The sequence below is a fragment of the Triticum dicoccoides genome, chromosome 7A (assembly GCF_002162155.2).
Source record: "Triticum dicoccoides isolate Atlit2015 ecotype Zavitan chromosome 7A, WEW_v2.0, whole genome shotgun sequence".
NCBI lineage: Eukaryota > Viridiplantae > Streptophyta > Magnoliopsida > Poales > Poaceae > Triticum > Triticum dicoccoides.
Genome location: NC_041392.1, coordinates 477,938,633 through 477,947,696, shown reverse-complemented (window position 1 = coordinate 477,947,696; position 9,064 = coordinate 477,938,633).

Here is a 9,064-nt window from a genome sequence, read left to right as displayed (position 1 = left end):
ACCTTATCACAAAACTATCTGTTACCACTTATTTCAGCACTTGTAGAGAATACCTTGCTGAAAACCACTTATCATTTCCTTCTGCTCCTCGTTGGGTTCGACACTCTTACTTATCGAAAGGACTATGATAGATCCCCTATACTTGTGGGTCATCAACGGGATACTGTTCATCTCCACCGTCGAGCTCCTCCAGCCTCCACGGGCTCCTGTTCATCCAGCCTCCACCGCGCGCTACTCCACCGGCTACTGTTAACCACCCCTCCACCGTCTACTGTTCATCCAGCCCTCCACACCATGGGGTCCTACTCAACCACCCCTCCAGGGGCACCCCTCCACCGTCTACTGTTCATCCAGCCCTCCACACCATGGGGTCCTGTTCAACCACCCCTCCACGGGCACCCCTCCACCATCTACTGTTCATCCAGCCCTCCACCACACCACGGGGTCCTGTTCATCCAGAGGCAACGCCACCGCTCACTGTTCATCCAACCCCCCTCGCAACGCTCACTGTTCATCCAACTGGGCTTCCCTCTCCACCCATTTCTCCGGGGCTCATGTTCTACTGCGGCCTGGATTTCCACGATCTAGCCTCGAACTTCGTCCTTAACATCTCGGGGTTTATCGTCGTGTGCGAGGCCTTCCTCTGCATCCGTCCCCATTTTGTCCTATGGCTCAAGACTTTTAATGTCAAGCCAAAGGTGGTGCGCGGCAACCAGGCGGAGTGCGGAGGCGCCATGGTGGGCAAGATGCCCAACGTCCTATGGCTCGAGGGATCCTTCGTGGAGACCCTAAAGGGGTGGCAATCGGGGTGGTTTTACATCACCGAGCCGCGTGACCCTGAATGGGTCGCAGCCCCCGAGTTCTGATCCGGACCCCCTACGCGGCTCACCTCTTGGAAAGAGACGGGCCTGTCGTGGGGTAACAAAGGAGAGCTGACCGGACTCCAAACATGCGTCCAAACCCTGGTGGACAAGAAGCTCAAACTTGTCAACGTAGTCCAGGTTATGCTCATCCGCCGAATCCTCCCGTGTCAATGACGGACTTTCAACCTGTGGGAGTTCGACCCGGCGCAGCACCAAACTCTGAGCAGGCTCTTCGACACGACGTACAAAGATGCCTGGAAGGCGCTATTCAAGGGCGCCGAGGCTCCCGCATCCGCTACCGAGGATCGGGATTCAGCACGCAGCGTCACGCTAGTGCGGTAAGCTGTTTTTACCTTTTACATGGTATTAGTTTTTCATAGTTTAACTGTATGCGGGATCTAAGCTCCCTTACCTTTGACAGGATTGGCAGGAGATGTCCGGACAGATCAACTGTCCGGCTCCTTTGCCCGAAGACCCAGCGGACGCCCTCTTGGCGAAGCTGCTGGTTCCGGAACCCTATGTGGTGCCGGAGAAAAAGGCCAAGAAGAAGGCCACGGGGACTCGAAAGAGTGCCTGGCGCCTGGTGGTGTCGGATTCATCATCCGACGACTCCGAGACACACTCCTCCCGTGAAGACGAGGAGGAGGAAGAAGAGACCTCTCCCCCTCCAGCAGGGGGAGGCAAGAAAAGGAGGGCCGCCCTAACTCGGAGGCCGAAGGGTCCAAGAAGGGGAAGACCCTTCCTCCAGACTACTCCACCCACGCCGACGACGGCGAAGAGGAGTGGCCACACTGGGCCAAGCCCCTGGCGAGATTGTAAGTATTCGGACACCAGAGCAATTCATAGTGTTCCTTTTTTGCACAGCTCCTCCTTACGCCGAATATGACTATGCAGTCCGCCCAAGGCCGGGCTCGACGAGTCGTCGAGCGGCTCCCTGGATTCGTCGGATGTGAATTCACTTCCGCCCGCTACCTCCCCCCGCCCTACGGACGACGCCGAGGTGCTGTCCCAACAGGTTCCAAGCCAGGAGGAGGTGGTCCTGGAGGCGCCGCAAGGCGACCTCCTGGACTCCAGGCACAAAGGGGATAAAACCCCCAAGGGCTCCGAGTCCGGCTTTGAGCCGGACACCGCGCTAGAACCTTCAACGGTTCCAGACTCTGGCAGGCGGCCTCCTTCCAAGAGGAGCCGGCCTACCGAGCCGGTGACCTCCGTCCAACCGGAGGCACCAGACAATTTGCTGGAGGTGCTTAATGGCGCCTCCATCGACGAGGAGCACTGCACTATTATGAGTGCGGTGAACCAGAAGGTTCAGTCCGCCAGGAGCGGACTGACTGAAGCTTGTGCCAGCCTTCTAACAGGCTTTGAGGTATGTAAAATATATGTAAAAATATTACCGCATAGACAGTAGCCCCTGATGCTCGGTTTGGCGTTCGGAAAGAGAAGCCGAATAGAGGATCTAATAACATTCGCAGGAGTCTAACAAAAGTAAGTCAATATGCATATGCAGGCTTCGCTGCTAGTGTCCGCCACGCTGACTGCGGAGGTGGACATGCTGAAGCAGAACCTCGAACGGTCCGAGCAGGAGCTCAGACTTGCCAAGAAGTAGCTCGAGGATAATAAAGGTAAGAAATACCTTATTTTTAAATATATAGAAAATATATGGTTGCAAAAAATGACAGGACCAACGTGGCTATTGTAGGGGCCACGACTGAGGTGGCGACCCTTAAGCAAGCGCTATCCGAGGCCGAAAAGAAGGCAGCCACGGAGTGCACCGAGCGGGAGGAGCATGAGGCACGGGTTGGCGAGGTGCAGCAAGAGCTCCAGGCTCTCGTGAAAAAACATGAGAGTTTGGAGCTTGACTCAAAGACGTGAGAGTCCGAGCTCGCGGTGGCCCTTGAAAGCGCCAAATCGGCCAAGGCCGAGGCCCAGAAAGCCCTCTAGGAGGTTGAGGCGATGAAGAAGATAGCGGCAGGAAAGGCTTTCTTTATGCAAAGCAAGCTTGTGAAAGTGAATTACTTGTTACTTACCCGAATTTGGAGCTCTCCAGGAGCCTTCGCAGATTTGCCCCGCAGCGTGTCCAATGCCGCCGCATTCTACCGAGCCGAGGAGGGCAGCTCGAAGGAGAAGGTGTTCTGGTCTCAATATGCTGAGGCCGGACACCCGATGCCTTTGAGAGACCAGTTGAAGCAACTGGTCGAGCTCCACAAGGTGGCCGAACAGGCCTTGAAGGGCTTTATAATTCGGCTATGGCCTGGAGAGGCCCTGCCTGGGAGCTACTTCGGGCTGGTGAGGCGGCTGGTGGGCGCCTGTCCGAGGCTTGAAGTCGTCAAGTGCTCTGTCTGCATCAAAGGTGCCCGTAGGGCACTTGCCCCAGTGCCCTTTAATGACTCCTCGGAACGTGCCAGGCGGTCTTGTTGTAGGTTACTCCGGCCGTGCTTGACGGTGTCCAGACGTTTAATGGCCGGACTAGAGAATTGCCTTGAGAGGCTGCTTTGTACTTCCGCTGTGAGAGCCGCCGTATGCTCCTCCGTTCGGAGAGAGCGTTCGGTGTTTCCATTGACTATAATGACTCCTCGAGGGCCTGGCATCTTGAGCTTAAGGTATGCGTAGTGTGGTACCGCATTGAACTTGGCAAATGCGGTTCGCCTGAGCAGTGCGTGATAGCCACTGCGGAATGGGACTATGTCGAAGATTAACTCCTCCCTTCAGAAATTAGCCGGAGATCCGAAGACCACTTCAAGTGTGACTGAGCCTGTACAGTTGGCTTCTACACCTAGTATGATGCCTTTAAAGGTCGTTTTAGTGGGTTTAATCCTCGAGGGGTCGATGCCCATTTTCCGCACTGTATCCTGGTAAAGCAGGTTCAGGCTGCTACCGCCATCCATAACGACTCTAGTGAGGTGAAATCCTTCAATAATTGGGTCTAGAACCAATGCGGTGAATACGCCATGACGGATGCTAGTGGTCGATCAAAAGTGATCGGGCAGGAGGACCATGGCTTGAACTTTGGGGCGACTGGCTCCATCACGTATACGTCCCTTAGCGCACGCTTCCGCTCCCTCTTGGGGATGTGGGTTGCGTATATCATGTTCATCGTCCGCACTTGTGGGGGAAAACCCTTCAGTCCACTGTTGTTCGGCGGTCGGGGCTCCTCCTCGTCATCGCTATGCAGCCCCTTGTCTCTATTTTCGGCATTTAACTTGCCTGCCTGCTTGAACACCCAACAATCCCTGTTGGTGTGATTGGCTGGCTTTTCGGGGGTGCCATGTATCTGGCACGAGCGGTCGAGTATTCGGTCCAAACTGGACGGGCCCGGAGTATTTCTTTTGAATGGATTTTTCCGCTGACCGGATTTAGAGCCTCTGAATCCGGCATTAACTGCCGTATCCTCAGTGTTGTCGCTGTTAATGCGACGCCTTTGCTTGTTGCGACGCGACCTGCTACTATTGTCCTTGGTATCCGAATTACCAGGGTTCTTGGTCATGTTATTGCTACGAGCCAGCCAGTTGTCTTCTCCCGCACAAAAGCGGGTCATGAGTGTCATGAGGGCTGCCATAGATTTCGGCTTTTCCTGTCCTAGGTGCCGTGCAAGCCACTCGTCGCAGATGTTATGCTTGAAGGTTGCTAGGGCCTCTGCGTCCGGACAGTCGACGATTTGATTTTTCTTGGTTAGGAACCGTGTCCAGAATTGTCTGGCCGATTCCTCTGGCTGCTGAATTATGTGACTTAGGTCATCGCCGTCTGGTGGTCGCACATAAGTGCCCTGGAAATTGTCGAGGAATGCGGCTTCCACGTCCTCCCAACAACCAATTGATTCTGCTGGAAAGCTGTTAAGCCAATGCTGAGCTGGTCCTTTAAGCTTGAGTGGGAGGTATTTGATGGCGTGTAGGTCATCATCGCGGGCCATGTGGATATGAAGGAGATAGTCCTCGATCCATACCGCAGGATCTGTTGTGCCATCGTATGATTCGATGTTCACGAGTTTGAAACCCTCGTGGATTTGATGATCCATTACTTCATCTGTGAAGCATAGTGGGTGTGCGGCGCCTCTGTATTGGGCTATATCACGACGCAGCCCAAACGAGCTTTGTCTACTGTGTTCGACCCGGCCGGATTTACTGTATCCGGAGTGACCATTACCGTCTCGTGCTGTGGGGTTCCCACGCGATCCGTAGATCGATCTTGTTTGCCTTGCCTTGTCCTCCAATATATCTCGCAGGTCTGGCGCATTTTCCCGTGCCTTGGTATTTTTTGAGCGGCGCTGGGGTGCGGCTTGCATGGCGGGCCGAGAGGCCTCTCTGTCGCTGCCACGAGGTGGCCGGTCGGCCGCATCATGCACTGGTGATGTAGGTTTAGGTGCTTCCTCCTCTAGTTGGGGTGGCAACCTGCGCTTTGGGTAGCTCTTGGAGGGGCGTTCGAGTTCATACTCTTCGGCCGCAAGGAGTTCAGTCCATCTGTCGGCTAGCAAATCTTGATCAGCTCTAAGTTGTTGCTGTTTTTTCTTGAGGCTGCTCGCCGTGGCCATAAGCCTGTGTTTGAAACGCTCTTGTTCGACGGGATCCTCCGGCACGACAAATTCGTCGTCGTCGAGGCTTGCCTCGTCTTCGGAGGGAGGCATATAATTATCGTCCTCGGCCTCTCTGTCTGCCGCTCTCTCATGAGGGCTGGCTTCTCCATCCTCCTGTGCTGAGTCTTGCTGGAGGGGATTTTCTTCGGCACTGTCCGGAGTGTTATTATCTCCCATGCCGGAATCACCGTTTTTGCTTCGGCGGGATTTAGAGCAGCGCCGCTGACGCCGGCGCTTAGGCTGTTTCTTGGAGGGGTCATCCTCCGCTGTTCCATCGCCATCGCCTTCTTTTGGGGTGTCCACCATGTATATGTCATACGACGAGGTGTCTTTCTAGTGCCCTATAGGCGCTGGTTCTTGATCGTCTCCTGCATCGGCGTCCATACCAACGATGTCTTCGAAGTCGAAGTCGAGCATGTCGGTTATATCATCGACAGTGGCTAGGAAGTGGGTGGTGGGTGGGCTTTGAATTTCTTCATCATCCGCATACCAACCTTGCTGACCATAGCCCGGCCAGGGCTCTCCTGATAAAGAGAGAGACTTTAGTGAATTCAGAATATCGCCGAAGGGCGAGTGCTGAAAGATGTCCGCGGCAGTGAACTCTATAATCGGCGCCCAATCGGATTCGATCGGCAGGGGCGCGGAGGGCTCGGAGTCCGGAGAGGAGTCCGACTCCTTGGAGTGACGGGCTTCGCAGAGGATAGGGCTGGTGTTCGGCTCGATCGCCATAGAGATTGCAGCCCCCGAGGTGGTGTCCAACCACCCATCCTCGATCAGCGCAGTTGGCTCCGAATTAAGGGTCGGAGCTGATGCGGGTGCGGCCTCTGGGGCACTGTTCGGCGGCAGAGCTAGATCATGCCCATCGTGACAGTGCGGCGCGCTCGGCTGCGGCTCGAATACATCGAAGATCAAGTCCCCGTGGATGTCAGCCGTGTAGTTTGGACTTCCAAATCTGACATGATGGCCAGGGGCGTAGCTTTCAATCTGCTCTAGATGGCCAAGCGAATTGGCCCGCAGTGCAAAGCCGCCGAATACGAAGATCTGTCCGGGGAGAAAAGTCTCGCCCTGGACCGCATCACTGTTGATGATTGGGGGAGCCATCGGGCCTAAAAGTGACGACACAGAAGAACTCTCAATGAAAGCACCAATGTCGATGTCAAAACCAGCGGATCTCGGGTAGGGGGTCCCGAACTGTGCGTCTAGGTGGATGGTAACAGGAGACAAAGGACACGATGTTTTTACCCAGGTTCGGGCCCTCTCGATGGAGGTAAAACCCTACTCCTGCTTGATTAATATTGATGATATCGGTAGTACAAGAGTAGATCTACCACGAGATCAAGGAGGCTAAACCCTAGAAGCTAGCCTATGGTATGATTGTTGTTGTGTCCCACGGACTAAAACCCTCCGGTTTATATAGGCACCGGAGAGGGCTAGGGTTACATTGAGTCAGTTACAATGGTAGGAGATCTACATATCCATATCGCCAAGCTTGCCTTCCACGCCAAGGAAAGTCCCTTCCGGACACGGGACGAATTCTTCAATCTTGTATCTTCATAGTCCAGGAGTTCGGCCGAAGGTATAGTCCGGCTATCCGGACACCCCCTAATCCAGGACTCCCTCACTAGTCTTGAGGCCCCTCAGGACCTCCACGTTGGCGCGTTCAGCCTTACCATTGCTCCTGGGGTGGGCCACCGAAGTGTAGCAGATCTGCGTTCCAAGGTTAGCACAGTAGGTTTTGAAGAGGTTGCTAGTAAACTGTGAGCCGTTATCTGTGATGATGCGGTTGGGGATCCCGAAGAGGTTCACGAGGCCCTTGATGAACTTGACAGCAGAGCCGACCGAGATGGTACGGACGGCTTCCACTTTCGCCCACTTGGTGAACTTGTCGATGGCGACGTAGAGATAGCGGTAGCCCCCTGGCGCCCGAGGGAACGGGCCTAAGATGTCCAGCCCCCAGGCCGCGAACGGCCATGTGAGCGGGATGGTTTGGAGGCCCTGAGCTGGCTGATGGATTTGCTTGGCGTGGAATTGGCAAGCTTCGTAGGACTTCAACAGTTCGACTGCGTCGTTGAGTGTTGTTGGCCAGTAAAATCCACTACGAAACACCTTGCCGACAAGGGTTCCTGACGACGAGTGGTGTCCACGGTACCCACCGTGTATGTCAATCAGCAACTCCCTTCCTTGATCACTGGAGATGCAGCGCAACGTGACATCGTTCGATCTTTTTCTGTACAACTCACCGTCTTGGATACAGTACGCCGTGGCATGCTGGGCCACACGCTCCGCGTCCTCTTCCTTCTCCGGCAGCGTCCTGTGCATCAGGTACTCCTTGAATTCCTTGGTCCAACATTCCTCTTGGGGCTCGAGCGCCAAGAGCAGCCGAGCTCCTGAGGTCGGGCCACAGGCCGGGGCTCCCGTGGGAGGAGGCTGTGGGAGCTCCTCCTGAGGCTGAGTCGTGCTTGAAAGGGGTGGTGTGGCTGATGGCTTAAAGAGCCGGTCCTCAAAGACACCGGGCTCTTGTGGTTGCCGCTTGGATGCTCTCCTAGCGATGTCGTCGGCTTTCTTGTTGGTGCCCCGGGGCACATGCTGCAGCTCCAGGCCCGAGAACTATTTTCCCATCTTGCGCACCTCTGTGAGGTAGGCCTCCATATGCTCATCCTTCGGCTCGTACACCTTGTTGGAGAAGTTGACGAGGAGTTCCGAGTCGCCTTTGACGGTAAGGCGCTTCACCCCTAGGGCCGCCGCAGCCTTCAGGCCAGCTATGAGGCCTTTGTATTCCGCGATATTATTGGAGACCTTCTCGCCGTGCTGAAAGCAGAGTTGCACGGCGTAGTAGAGCTTGTCCTGGGTGGGCGAGATGAGCACTGCTCCAGCCCCCGTGCCCTGGTGCGCGAAGGCACCATTGAAATACATGACCCAGCCATCTGGAGCCTCGCTCCCTGGGGAGGTGGACCGGTCTTTGCCTTCCTTAAGTGTCGGGGCATCCGTCCATTCTGCCACAAAGTGAGTGAGAGTGGCCCCCTCGATGACCCTGGTAGTGCTGAACTCCAACTGGAATGCTTGCAGCTCGATGTTCCACTCAGCGACCCTTCCAGCTGAGTTAGGGCTCCTGAGCACCCTCTCCAATGGGTAGGCTGAGACGACCTTGATGGGGTGCCCCTGGAAGTAGTGTCGCAGCTTGCGTGAGGCCACCAAGAGTGCGAGCAGGAGCTTATGAGGCATGGGGTAGCGTGCCCTCGCGTTTTGCAGCACGGTGCTGACAAAGTACACCGGGTGTTCGACAAGGGCTGGCACACTGTCAGGGCTCGGGTCCTGCGGAGATTGAGGCATCTCCTGAGGTGGAGGGGTTCCAGAGACTTGACTATCCTCATGAGCTTCTGCAACGTAGTCCTGCCGAGCTTGGTCTGCCACCGCTGATGTCTTTGCTGCGCCTTCCTGACTCCACGCCGCTTTAGCTCCGGCTTGGCGCTCCTCCCGAACCGCCACCAGCGCCGCGCTGGCGGAGTACGGGGTGGCGGCAAGGTAGAGCACCAGCACCTCAAGAGACCGTGGTGCCACCATCAACGGAGGGCTGGTAAGGTATTTCTTGAGGTCTTGGAAGGCCTGGTCGGCCTCCGGGGTCCATTCAAACGGG